At 43.2% G+C, this 9,600-nt stretch overlaps 1 protein-coding gene across 1 annotated transcript in view; it reads left to right on the top strand.

The window, feature by feature from the left end:
* Positions 1-4,120: 4,120 nt before the first annotated feature.
* Positions 4,121-9,600, top strand: part of LOC130707153 (peroxisomal multifunctional enzyme type 2-like) — a 67,795-nt gene continuing 62,315 nt past the window's right edge. Inside the window, exon 1 of the mRNA XM_057540377.1 lies at positions 4,121-4,294. The gene's annotated coding sequence lies outside the window, so the exon portion shown is untranslated. The remainder of the gene's footprint in view (positions 4,295-9,600) is intronic.

Raw genomic sequence — 9,600 nt, 5'->3', positions numbered from 1 at the left:
ACTTTAATATACAAAGAGCAGCACATAATTAAATTCTAAGAATCAAGAATCGTATTTCTTTTACTGGGAACACCTGCGTCAGAAGAGATTTAGTCTGGATGAATACAGCCCACTAGGGATCCTCATTACAACACTGTGTGCAGATTAAATTGTAGAGAAATAACAGAAGGAGGTGATATTACCAGTGTCAACCCATTTTCTCAGGCCACGCTAGCCTGGAGTTTTAAAAGGGGTCACAGCAATGGTAATAACCCATATTTTTAGCTTTTTATCTCTTTGGCTATTACAAATCTCCATGTCCTCCCCACCCAGCCCCAGCGGAGTCCCAGGGGTTGTCTCCTACATGTGCTCCAGTTCTGCCCGCCTCCTGTGGGTTCCATGATGCGTTTCCTTCCTCCCCTGCTTCAGCCCCCGTGGTGGTAGGCTGGTTGCCCTCATAGGGGACACAGATTTTGCTCTCAGTTGGCAGCCTTCCCTGGTACCGTTCTTGCCTCTGCCTCTGATTTCTTTCTTGGAGTTCTTGATGTGAGCCAGGCAGAAGCGGGACATGCAGTCTTCTCCCTTTTGGGATGTGCGTGGATTTCATAGCAGGGCAGCACTGTTAGTATGCCTTCTCTTTATTTTTAGATGGACAGCCTTCTCTTTTTAGCACTGAGTCCATGAGGGTAGGTAGGCCATGGACAGAGTGGGGGAACATTAAAACTATATTAAGACCATCACCTTGTCCTCCCCTTGGTTCCTCATGAAAATACTTATTAGTGTTTTCTGGCAAACACTAATACCTATTAGCTGCCAGAGGAGCCCAGAATTTCAGCACAAAATAGAGCCTAGACTCAAGCTTAGGGGACCCCAAATATCAATATTTGTGTTCACCCTGGGGCTGATTTTTTTCGCCTTCTATTTTTCTGTGCTCTCTTTCTTGTACTCTTGGCTTCTGTTTCTTTGGTTACTTGAAAAAATTTTTTAAATCTTAGTTATTGAAGTGAAAACTGCTTTGAAAGGGAGAACGCCCTAGGTGAGATCTATCTCCCTGATTGAAGGGAAAGAAATGAAGGAGATCCACTGAAATAAAGTGAGTATTTCCAATCAGAAGGGGAATATTCTACCTCCCTCAGTGGTGAGTGACACCAAATCAGCTGGAAAGGGCTCTCATTCCTAGAGCTAAGGAATAAGGAATCTGGAGCTCACTGATACTGTACATACAAAACAAAACAAATCTAAACTGCGATATAAAAGCAACGTTTAAAATTAACCAAGGGAGGCAGAGCTTCCTGGATTTGGATTTGTGGGTGGCAAGTATCTGGGTGCACTGCCCCTATTTTACTGTCCAGAGTGAGGTAAATAGTCCCTGCTCTGAATTGGGATTTTTGGGGGGAGCCATTCTCTCCCTTTACATTCCCAGCATCTTCCTAAACCATCCTGAGTCCACGTCTTTTCTTTATTCTCATTTTATTAGAACCTCAAAGAGGATCAGAGGTCACCTGACAATTTGAACTCTGTTTGTAGGAAGGTGTTTCTCAATCAAGACAACACTTAAAAGGCAGCATGACCTGGGGAAAAGAATGTAGTCATCTGGGTATCAGGAGACCTGGAATTTTCTTTTCTGATAACTGTGCCACCTTACCAGGGAAGCTCCCTTCTCTACCTCTCATCCCTGCTCTCCCCCTCTGCCTCTGTGGGTCTGTTTCTTTGTAAACAGGTTTTATCTACGTGATCCCTCCTTCTCTAAAGTTCTGAGTATATAATTTTGAAAAGCTCCTCCCACCCAAGGAGTTTCTTCAGACCCCAAGGAAAAGTCTCTAGTTGGGAGGGGAGATGTTTTCCCGTACATTTATTGAGCACCTCGTATGTAACAGGTGCAAGTCACCATTCAAAGCGTCCTTTATGTGTGTCATTTAATCCTTAATGATGATGGTAACACACACTTACATAGCACTTCCTCTGTGCCAGACTCTGTTCTAATTAGTTTACATACATTCACCCATTTAAATCCTCATCATGAAGTGTATGAAGTTGGTATTATTATGATCTTCCTTTTGTAGGTGACCACTGAACCTTAAAGGAGAAACAAACATAGTGCCCTAGGGCCTAGGGCTGACCTCAATATTCATAAACCAGGACAGGACAATCATCTTCTCTTGACAGATGAGGAAGATGGGGTTCTAACAGGCTAAGGAAAACTGCCCACAGTCACAGAACAAGTAAGTAGCACACTTGGAAATCAAACTCACATCTAATTTGTTCCAGAGCCCACATTCTTTCCATTTTGCTGCTTTGCCTCCCAGAGACATTTTTGCTTTGTCATAAACCGCAGAGCAGAGCATGGCACTTTTAATGAAGGAAGAGTTTGCCAAATGAAAAGCAGATTAATGAGATATTTGGGATGCTTTGCAGTAAATAAATCTCTTTCAGAATTCTCATCTTCTCCCACTCCCATCATTAAAGCCATAACAGTAACAATTACCTCAGCCTGGTTGAGGCCGTGTGGGAGTGTCTGTTGCCCTGGGAAGACACTGGGGACCCACAAAACTTTCCTTGAGCTGACTGAGCCATAGGTCAGAAATTGGATATATCAGAGGTTGGCTTTCCCTGTCAGAGCCTCGTCTTGCCCCTCTGTTTCTGGCTGTGTCTTGAAACGCGGTTGCTTGAGGAGAGAAATAGAGCTTAAAATTGGGTCAACATTAAGAATATTAGAAATGTCAACGTCAACCTGTTTTCCGAGACTTAGAGCACCATTTGAACACGATTGCCCGAGACTTGAGTAGAGTCTATCTTTTTGCTTTTTTATAATAGGTAATCTTAGCTATTCCCTGGGAATTAAAAAATATCCCTTTGAAACTGAGAGGCCAGAGCAGAAATGTAATTATTTCTATGTGATATACAACTGAATTTAAAGCCAAATGCTCACATTTATATTCAAGAGGAATGTGTGTCCACTTACGCTGGTGTTGAGGGTCTGGGGGATGTGAAGACAAGCAAGTCCCAGGCTCTTTCTCTAAGAGCTAGGTATCTACCAAGGGAAATGGGGTGTAAACTGTAATAATCTGTGCTGCGAGGGGAAACATACCATGTACTGCCCATCTGCCACAGACCAGGCATTGTGTCAAGTACTTTATACAAGGATATGGCAAGATGGGTGTATTAGCCCCATTTCTAGGTGAGGAAAGCAAGACTCAGAATAAGTTGTCCTGGGCCAACAGCACTTTATGAATATGGCTGAGATTCAGACTCAGGTGGCTTTAATGACAGACCTGCACTCTTTGCCCTAGGATTTACTGTTAATTAGGCAGGATCCATTTAATGGTTTAACGTATTAGGTATCCTTCATGGGATTTAAAGATTCACGAAATTAGCTCACCAAGTTGCGTAACGTTTTGAGATGACAATTTTTGACCTGGGGTATTTTGAGGAGTCTTGGGCAAATCAAATAATTTTCAGCTTTTTCAAAGGAATGTACAAAACAGAAAACTTTACCCATTTCTTGTGCTTTTATGTTGGTGGAGTGAGGCTTATGGATGGTCTTTGGTTGAGGGATAGAAGAGGTCTGGATAACCCAGACAGCTACATTACTTGGTAAGAAATAGTGGTTTTGAAGTATGACTTGGCTACTTTAAAGTGGCTGTATCAGCCCCGTAGCAGTTAGCAGTTGGATGCGGCTACCAAAAAGCCAGTCTTAAGAGTAGTATCTCTGGTGGGGGAGGTAAGAACCCCACTCTACTCTGCCTTGGTCAGACCTTAGTTGGAATACTGCGTTAAGTTCTGGGGAATGTAGACTAAGATAAATACAAAGCAACTAGGACACATTCAGGAGAAAGTTTGGATCACAGTGGGGAAATGAAATCTGGACGTTTGGGGAAATAGGGCTGTGCAGCTGAAGAAAAGACTTGAAGGGCTGAGATAACAGTCTTCAAACATTAGAAGGATTGTCTTATGGAAGAGGAATGTTGATTTTTTTTTCTCTGTGGCCCTAAAAGATGCGACCAGAAGCAACAGTCTCTGGGGAAGTGGATTTGTCCTTACAAGGAAGAATTTTTTGTTATATCTGCCTAAATATGTTTTATCTGCCTAAACATGTTGAGATTTTTTTTGTTGTTTTAGAAAGTGGTGGATTCCCAGTCCCTGAAGGTCCTAGGACATGTGCCAAGTAATTACTTGGTGGAGTCATGGCAGAGGAAATTCAAAGGTACCACGGATTGGATTTCACAAGCATCAAAGTCCTTCCCAACCCTGAGCATCTCAGTACCTGTGGACTGTCCTTCCGGGCTTTGCCTCCACCTTTGTCACTATGGTTGGGGTATGTTTTGGGGAGATGGATAGATGGATGGGTGACGGGGAATAGGAAGAATGTACAATGGCAAAGCAGTTACTTGGTCCATTCAAATTTGGTCTGCCATTTAAAAATTTTGCCTTTCCTATGTACTCATTTGCTTGCCTTAAACTCTGGGCACCTGGAGGCCTTTGCTGTAACTGTGATCCTCAACATAGTACCCCATCTCATGCAATTGGGTTCTTATAAGTGTTATTTGACAATGATTTTTATCAGGTATCAAGTATTGTCAGGCTCCAATAGTAAGCGAATCTAACTTTGCTGTATGTACAAACTGTAGGTTTGTAAAGCTTGTGGCTGCTTCCCCTCTCTGGGGAAAGACAGAACCTGAATTCTTTTCCAAATTTCAGTGAGATGGAAATTTTGGGACACCCAAGAGATGGAGAACCAGTCAAAGGGCTTCACACTTAAAAGTAGCCTTAAAAATTACCCATATGCTAGTTGCACTACTCCCAGCTCCCTGTCAGGTAGCAATCTTCAACTGTCTTGCAAGATCTCTAGCTCTTTTTATCCGATTCAGGACTGAAAGTGATTGACAGAAGGTTTTTGCTCATAGTCTACAGCTGAACTCTTGTGTCAACAGTAAATATTCCAGCAGAAGGAGTGGGGGTTTGATCATTTTACTGCTTTCTGCAGGGCAGACTCTGTGGGCTCATGGCAACATCGAATCTTCAGTGACCCCAGTTGTCACACCCAGGAGTCGGTTTCTCTCTAATCCTTTTCAGAGCTATGAACAGCAGGGAAACATGATTTATAGACCAAGAGGCATTTTAATCATGGGATTTGTGAGCATTTCATATTCCCTTCCTCATGATGGATACACTGCCCATCCTTTGGAAGAGACACTAAGATGTTGGTCAGATCCTGTTAACCTCATTTACTTCCATGAATTCATGTCAAGTGTATTAGGTTCATGCAGGAGATTTTCAAAACCCTACCAAATGGGTTTAGAGGAAGATGGGGCTAACTTCAGATTACTTCTTTAGGCCAGAGGTTTTCCTAGGCACCAGTAATCATCTGATTCTGCTTTCTAAGGCTGCTTGCTTTACTTACAATTCATACGTAGAAGCTAAGTCCCTGATGGAAAGGTGTTCTTTACAGTTGTGGGTTTTACCTCAATCTCTGGGCTCCTTTAAAAATAAACTTCGGGGCTTCCCTGGTGGCGCAGTGGTTGAGAATCTCCCTGCTAATGCAGGGGACACGGGTTCGAGCCCTGGTCTGGGAAGATCCCACATGCCACGGAGCAGCTGGGCCCGTGAGCCACAATTGCTGAGCCTGCGCGTCTGGAGCCTGTGCCCCGTGACGGGAGGGGCCGCGATAGAGAAAGGCCCGCGCACCGCGATGAAGAGCGGTCCCCGCACCGCGATGAAGAGTGGCCCCCGCTTGCCGCAACTGGAGAAAGCCCTCGCACGAACCGAAGACCCAACACAGCCAAAAATAAAAAAATAAAATAAAATAAAATAAAAAAAAAAAAAATAAATAAACTTCGAATATTCTTCTCAACCCTAGTTATTTGAACTCTCTGAGTCTCAGCTCAGTTTATTAACATTCTTAATTTGCAGTGGATCTGTATGTCTTATGTCCTTAATACATTGCTTCACACAGGGACACCAGCTCAGGAAGATTTCGTCTGTTGCAAATTTATGAGGAAGTTGAATATTTATTTTTGGTACTTTTTCACCACCTCCCCAACATCTACCTCCTGACCAGATACCATTTCTTCTTTTTCCTGTCTCTACATTTCCAATCCCATTCAAAAATGGCCCAATCCTCAGCCTGTTTTCCCCTAGTCCTTGCTAAAACAATGGCTGATGATGGTTTAAATTAAGGCACCACTTCTCATGAGGTTCCTTGTATTTTAATAAAAATCTTTGAAGGGTAAATATTCAAAGTACTGCTTCTCTATGGTTAAATTTTAGGCAGTGTAAAAAACAGTTTTAGATGGAGATGAAGGGAGTTGGGTGGATTACACAGGACATGGGATGGACAGGGCTGTCACTTTTGTTCAGTTACATGAACATGGTGACAGGCAAACATAAATGCAGAGATGGCATTTCTATGCTGGTGTGGGGAAAAAGAAGAGAGACCACTGGTCAGGACATTGTTTGGCCTAGGGAGGAAGAAGATCGAGTACTTTGGCAATTTATTTAAGCTTTTGTTTTTTTGCGGGATAGGGGAGCAAGTAGGGGAGCTCATACTTGAAGCCGAATCCGGCATCTGTACCCTAACACCGAATTAAATCTCAAGACAGAGTTTTGGGTGAAGTAGAAAAGAATAGCTTTATTGCTTTGCCAGGCAAAGGGGGCTAGAGCAGGCAATTGCCCTCAAAACTCTGTGTCCCTGACCCGGAGAGGGTTGTGAGGAGTTTTATAGTACTCGGTCAAAGAGGAGGGCGTGATCAGCTCATGGACATTCCTCTGATTGGTTGGTGGTGAGGTAAGTGGGAGTCAGCATCATCAACCTTACGGTTCCAACTGGTTCTGGGGTTTGTGTGTTTGTGGGTAGCAGTTAACTTCTCCCCCCTGGTGGGGCTTTCAGTATCTGCAAAACAGCTCAAAGATATTGTTATGTGTATCCCTTGAGGGGGAACCAGGACCCTGCCCCAAGGCTGCAGTATTGTTTCTTTTGACTATTCCTCCCTTGTCTGCATCCCCTCCCTTCCCTAATCAGCAACTATTTGAACCTTCTCGTTGGAACTCAGGGAAGGTCATGGAGGCTGAATGAAGCCTATTTCCTGTAATCAAGAAATGGGGGACACCGATATAGGCTTTTGTGCCCAGGAGCCCCACAGGGTCCTGCTAGGGATCATACTCAGTGCAAGGAGATGTGGAAAATCCAGAGATAAGGAATCTTGGCCTCTACTTTACAAGGGATCCTACTCTATGTTGTGGGGGAAATCAGACACATTCATGAAGAGTCTGCCCGAGTGGAGAATGGGAAAAGAGTTATCACAGAGGTACAACTAGCATGCTGGGAAAATGCTGGGTCCATTCTCACTGGGATATCTGGAAGGGCTTCCTGTAGAAAGTGGGATTTTAATTGAACTTTGAAAAATTATACTTTTGAAAGAAATGACTTGAGTAAGTGCCTGTCCTCTGATGGAGGGAGGGAAGTCTGGCCTAGTTGAGTGGAGGCGAGAAGGTGAGTGTTATACTTAGTCTGGAAAACTCAGCAGGGTCTTCAATCCTAGGGCTGTGAATGTTCGGTTGAATATTTTCGGTTTTATTCTTCTCGCATTGGGAAGCCATTTAAGATTTGAGCAGGGGAATAATATTCTTAAAGAAAATAACTATGACCAGGATGAATTGAAGGGAGGGAGGAACGACATACTCATTTGTCTACAATTTGGGGAAGAGAGGAAGATTATCTCTAATTCATTAGATGTGCATTGTATCAGCGGGAGCAAAATAAGCAGCATATCTTGATACATAAATCCTCCTCCCATATATGCATTCTTTTTCACCAGGGAGCAAGTATTTGGCAGCCAAGTTATCTTTAAAGTAATAATAAGAAAGCTATTTGGAATAAGTGTTTCAGAACCATTTGTTACTTTGCACAGACCTATGAGCAAATAGGATTGAGCTAAAGCATTTACAGTGGTATGTGGTTCTGCAGGGGCTGCCACACTATTATATATACTTTTATCTTGGCTAAACTCTAGCTGTTGCCACTGCTATTACTCAAAGAACTGAAGTGTCAACAAGCTAATCAAAATAGCAAAGTGGGAGTCAAGAGTTTTTCCGCCTGTTTCTTAACGTCTTAGGAAGATTGTTTTCTTTTTATTCCCTATATTCAGAACATAAAAGCCTCCCAGACATCTAATCTTTACTAGGTCAAACATTTCAAAAGGCAGTGGGATTATTTTCCAGTTGCTTTTCAGTTTAAGGCAAGTGTTTTAGGGGCTTCCAAAGCCTCCCTACTGAATCAATTTATGGAAAAAAAAAAATGAAGTAAAGGCATTATTAACCCAACTACATTGTCTTGGTATAAAAGTCCTAACATAGCATAGTGGGAAAAGGTTCTGAATCATGACCTAAGTGATCTGAGTTCGAGACCCAGTTTTGTGAATGCATAGCTTGATGGTTTTGTCAAGTGTCATATTTAACAGGGAGGGATTAGAATTTTTCTGTATGGTTTCTGTACTCTTCAGTAGTATTGTTCACAATGATTTTTGCCTAAGGAGTCTAGAAAATGGAGAGACACATGATAATGTTGCAGGAAGAGGGACCTCTTCCAGGGCCCAAGAGTGGGCTCTTGTCTACCACTCAGAAATGAATTTTCTGAGGAGACACACGTGCTGACAATGCAAGAGACTTTATTAGGAAGGGGTGTCCGGGCGGAGAGCAGCAGGGTAAGGGAACCCAGGAGAACTGCTCTGCCATGTGGCTCACAGTCTCAGGTTTTATGGTAATGGGGTTAGTTTCCGGGTTGTCTCTGGCCGATCATTCTGCCTCAGGATCCTTTCTGGTGGTGCACACATTGCTCAGCTAAGATAGGTTCCAGCGAGAAGGATTCTGGGAGGTTGGTAGGACATATGGACTGGAGTCTCCTCTCTCCTTTTGACCTTTCCTGAATTCTTCCGGTTGGTGGTAGTTTGTTAGTTCCGCGTTCCTTACCAGGACCTCCTGTTGTAAGATAACTTGTGCAAGTGGTTACTATCGGGCCTGGTCAGGGCAGGCAGTTTTGGGCAGTGGTTTCCCTAAAAAGAAGATGGTGGTCAACAATTTTGGGTGGAAGTGATGTGTGTTACTTTTGGGCCAGAACTCACACTGCCAGTGTGAGGCTCCAGAATTCTTCTCTCTACAAAGACGACTGAGAGAGGTGGCTTCGTCAAGCTGGGGGCAGGAATAAGGAGAGCGGAGAGCAGAACGCCTAGCCAGCCCATGTGCAGCCCATGCACAAGGAGCGGGAAATGAACCTTTGTTGTTTTAAACCCCTGAGATTTGGAGGAATTATTTGTGACAATAAAATGTCAAGCTTATTCTTGATTGATACGGTCTTCAAAGAGTATCACTGGGATGCATAGGGAAAGCCCCATGGATATGGAAGATCCTTCTTTTTCCTAAATTAAAGTTTAAGTGTTCTATACATAAATGTCAAAGCTGCTTTGAGGGGAATTGTTTCCTATCATTGGAAATACTGAAATATGGACTGGGCAACCTCTTGAAGGCAGTGCTGTAGAAATTGAAGGTAGTTGTGTGATATAATAGGAAATAGATATTTGGTCTTCAATGTTTCTGGCACAGAGCTGCTAAAACCCTTGGAATTTCCTA

The sequence above is a fragment of the Balaenoptera acutorostrata genome, chromosome 2 (genome assembly GCF_949987535.1).
Source record: "Balaenoptera acutorostrata chromosome 2, mBalAcu1.1, whole genome shotgun sequence".
Classification (NCBI taxonomy): Eukaryota; Metazoa; Chordata; class Mammalia; order Artiodactyla; family Balaenopteridae; genus Balaenoptera; species Balaenoptera acutorostrata.
This window is presented reverse-complemented; position numbering and strand designations above follow the sequence as displayed.